The sequence below is a fragment of the Lepidochelys kempii genome, chromosome 3, assembly GCF_965140285.1.
Source record: "Lepidochelys kempii isolate rLepKem1 chromosome 3, rLepKem1.hap1, whole genome shotgun sequence".
NCBI classification, from domain to species: domain Eukaryota; kingdom Metazoa; phylum Chordata; order Testudines; family Cheloniidae; genus Lepidochelys; species Lepidochelys kempii.
In genome coordinates this window covers 29,296,562-29,301,443 of record NC_136382.1, presented here as the reverse complement: position 1 = coordinate 29,301,443, position 4,882 = coordinate 29,296,562, and positions in this window count along the sequence as shown.

The following is a 4,882-nucleotide window of genomic DNA, read 5'->3' as shown; positions in this document are numbered from 1 at the left end:
ACTGTTAATGTTGATTTTCAATAAGTGTAGGAATACTGGAGAAATTCCAGAAGACTGGAAGAAAGCTAATGTTATATCAATTTTTGAAAAGGGTAAATGGGATAACCCGGGTGATTATAGGCCTGTCAGCCTGACATCAATCCTGGACAAGATAATATAGCAGCTGCTACGGAACTTGATTTTTAAAGGAATAAAGCAATGTAATCAATGCAATTCAACATATGTTTATAGAAAATACATCCTATCAAACTAACTTGATATTTTTTATAAGAGTATATGTTTGGCTGATAAAGATAATAGTGTTGATATAATATACTTAGACTTCTGTCAGGCATATAACTTAGTACAGCAGAACACTTTGATTAAAAAACTAGAACGATACAACTGGAACACACTAAATGTATTCAAAACCTGGCTAACTGATAGGTCTTAAAATTAAATTGCCAATGGGGAATCATCATCAAGTGGGTGTTTTTCCAGTGGGGTTCCGCAGGGATCAGTTCTTGGCTCATGCTAGTTAACATACAAAACATAAAATTGTCACTGATAAAGTTTGCAGATGACACACAAATTGGGGGAGTGGTACATAATGAAGAGGATAGATCACTGGTTCAGAGCAGTCTGGATCTATGGTAAAATGGGCGCAAGCAAACATGTATTTTAATACAGTTAGATGTAAATGTATACATCCAGGAACAAAAAATGTAGGCCATACTTACAGGACTGGGGTGGAGGTGTGTCTAACCTGGAAAACTAACTCTGAAAAAGATTTACAAGTTATAGTGCATAAAAGAGTTAATGTGATCCTGGGATGCATAAACGAGAATCTCAAGAAGGAGTGGAAAGGGTATTTTACCTCTGTATTTAGCCCTGGTGCAACTGCTGCCAGAATACTGTGTCCATTTCTCATGCCCGCAATTCAAGAAGGATGTTGATAAAGAGGGTTCAGAGAAGACCCACAAGAATGATTAAAGGATTAGAAAGCATGCCATATAGTGATAGACTCAAAGAGTTCAATCTATTTAGTTTAACCAAGAGAAAGCTAATGCGTGACTTGATTACAGTCTATAAGTATGTACATGGGGAACAAATATTTAATAATGGGTTCTTCAATTTAGCAGAGAGAGGTATAACATGATCCAGTGGGTGGAAGTTGAAGCTAGACAAATTCCGATGAGAAATAAGATGTAAATTTTTGTCAGTGAGGTGATAACTCATTGGAACAATTTACCGAGGGCTGTGGTGGACTCTCCATCACTGACAATTGTTAAACGAAGTATGCAGAGGCATCAACTTTGAGATTTCTCTGGGGGTGCTGGACCCCTGCTCCACCCCTTCCCTCAAACCTCCACCCCTGCCCTGCCTCTTCCTGCCCCTGTTCTGCCCCCTCCCCACCAGCCCCTCCCACACGCTGCTAAACAGCTGATTGTGGCGGGTGGGAGGTGCTAGAAGGGAGGTGGAGAAGCTGATCGGCAGGGCCACTGGTGGTGGGGGAGGCACTGGGCAGGAAGGGGGAGGAACTGATTCGTGAGGCTGCTGATGGGGCTGAGCACCCACTATTTTTTTCCTGTAGGTGCTCCAGTCCCAGAGCACCCACGGATTTGGCACCTATGCAAGACTGGATGTTCTTCTAAAAGTTACGCTCTAGGAATTACTTTGAGGAAGTTCTATGCCTTGTGCTATATGGGAGGTCAAACTAGATGGTCAAAATGGTCCCTTCTGGCCTTGGAAGCTATAAACACCACAGCTGTACTGCTAGAGAGGCAGCACTATCAACCTGGTTAGAATAGAGAAATAAGCCCCAAGAGCTGAGTTGTGCTGTAGGCTATTCCCTTTACTTGCTCTCCAGCATTGGATAAGACTGTCACAGAGTGGCTGGCCCTTTAAAAGAAGTTGAGCCCAGCTTCACCTGTGACAGATCAACTACCTCCCAACTAAGACTGATTGGCTTGGGATCATGTAATTATAAAAGCCAGCAACTAGGCAAGTGTGGGTTAGAGAGTTATAACAGGCTCCTGTAGGAGACTCAGGTTGGTCTCTATGGTATGGAGAACCAGACAGACAATCAATAAGTGAATTGGGGAAGAATTTCTGGTAATGTGGGGGGCTCTGACAAGGAAGCCCTTGGGTCAGGGGAAGGGTAGCTGTGAGATTTATGCTGAACTCTTATTTTGGGGGTTGCTACAGATTGTTGGTGTAACCAATAAATGTTGCCCTGAAGAAAGGCTCTTAATGGACCTTGAATGTGATGTTTAATCCCTCCCGGACTGGGGAGACAGACCAGCAGCTTACAAACACTCAGTCTTCTATCAGTTCCACCAAGTTTTACACAGATGTTACTCAATGGAGTAACTTTCATGTGAATAGAGATTAAAAGATCTTGTTTATTTTAGAAAAGAAACAAATAGGAGACAGGGTAAAAAAGCATTAAAACTATGGCCCAGAGGGGAAGTAGGGTGGTAGGGTTAGTTCTCTCATTTTCACTACATAAGAATTAGGGGACATTGAGTGGATTTGAAGGATGGTAAATTCAAAACTGATTAAAGGAAATATATTTTCATTCAGAGCATAAGGAGACTATGGAACTCATTGCACAAGGTATCACTGAGGCCAAGAACTTTAAATATTTAAAGAGATTAGGCATTTGTATGGCCAACACAGCTATTCAGAATGATCAGTTTTAATGCTACAGTTTTTGAAGGAATATAAAATATCATGTTTTAGGATGTAAAACACGCTCTAATTACTAGGAACTTGATTTTTTTTCTGGGGCAGAGCATCCCACATCTACCTGCTGAAAGATTTCTTACACCTTCTTCTGAAGCTTCTGGTGCTGGCCACTCTCAAACACAGCATACTGGACTAGATGGATCACAGGTCTGATCCAGCATGGTTATTTTTATGTTCCTATTATCCTCTTGAGGCAACCCCTTTAGGTCAAGGTTGATCTGTCTTGGCTTGACTTGCGATGCTGCTCCTCGCTTCTGCATCTGTTCTGTTCGTAGAGGATACCACCACTGGGCTGTGAATTCAGAACCTTCCCTGAATGGTAAATGAGCTTTCAGGTAATTTTTTATTTATAATAGACCCTCTCCCCAAGGTGCCTGGGGTACCAAACAATATTAAACACATAATACAAGTTGCTATCATTAAATCTTCAGAAGAGAAGAACAAACTGACTAAGGGTCTAACGATGGAACATGGAGACATTGAGAAAACTTATACTAGTGGTGGTTCTAAACTGTGCGTGGTATTTCAGGAGAAATGAGAGGTGAACTTCACAAACTGTTGCAAATTAGCAGCTATCCTCTTTTCTCCCTTACCTCCTCCCCTAAACAAAGGAATTGTCACTAGTTTGTCACTAGATTTACAAGGGATTAAGCCCTGCAGTTTCCTCAGGCCTGTACAGGATATTGGCCCAAGGTTAGGCATATTCATTTTCAATATTTTTATTATATCTACATTTTTGGTACATTAACAGGGGATAGCTGCAGCTCAGAGCTTTTCTGGGACAACACAAGACCCAAACCATCCTGGAGGGAATAAGTGAAGCGGAAGGGGTGCTGGCTTAGAAAAAGCTCTTGCTAAAATGTTTTCCAAATGTCTCTTTCCCCTACAAATACCAACACCTCCCTGTGGATCCATTTACAGCCTATATGCTGCATTCATTACAATGTATTTCTTGAGTGCAAAAGTCAAGATAAATTCTCCTATACTGGGGTTATTTAAAGTTTGTTAGAATACCCCAAGTTTTTGCCAAGAACTGTGTCACAAAGGTCATTGCCCCAAACAGTGGATGCTGTCTCCCAGTTAATAACCCTCTCATCTGTCACAACAAAATCCTGAGCAGGATTTGAGCAGCGAATGCCCAGTTTGTGTTGCCCTACATTGCATCGCCTCACTGCTGCACGGCAAAACCATTTCCATTTTCTGTTGCATGCGGCTGCCTTTCACGCCTGGATTGCACTCTTCTGCTTTTAACACTGCTCCCTTTGCTGGCTCCAGAATTGTCAGGAAGCCAAACTCGAGGGAGAAAACATTGGGCTTGGGGAGCTATTCATTAAACTTTATATACATCCAAAATCAGTTGTAAAAACAGAGGCGTTTTAACAAGGAAAAGGAACCCCACTTGTGCTTCGAGGCTGACTCATTCATAGGTTCCTCTATGTAATACAAATGAGTTTGCTCTCGCTACCTTCCCCTCCCCCCACAACACCTTTCAGGGTTGGAATGGTGATTAAACTAGTCCTGGAGTGAGGGCAACTCCTCCCACTTAAGGACACTGGGAAGTCACTGCTGGTGCTTGCTTCAATCTGTTAAGACCCACGTTGCTTGGAAAAACTGATTTCTTCATTGAGGAAAAAAAGAAAAGAAAAAGCCTTGGGCGCCTCTGGCCGCATCTAACACACACACAGCGTTCATGCTTGCAAAGGGGGGAAATGGTGGGTTCTTATTTAAGGAGCGTTTATTCCATTTTTATTAAGGACAAAATCTATTAAAAAAAGGTTAAGAAGCCACCCCCAACCGCAAGGTTCACGCAGTTTCCAACCAGACTAGACCAGATGCCAGGCAAACAAAACGAGCGGAAAGCAGAGGTCAGGGAAACTCGACAGGCCCAGATCCCAGCATTGACTCAGGCAGCTCCAGTGACTTGCCAGCCGCAGCTACAAAGCGCTCACACAGCTCCTATTTCACAGCCTGCGCTGCGGAAGGATATTTCACCTTGTTTACCCTGAAACCGGCTCATTCAGTGAGAGAGTGAGTGGAGGTGGGGAGGGAAGAGACTGGGGGGGGGGGGGGGCAGGGCGGGTTGGCAGGCTCGCTCTGTGATTGATGGTGCCTTGGCTCAATGAGGAGGCGGCTCAGGGTGGGGTGGGCTTCT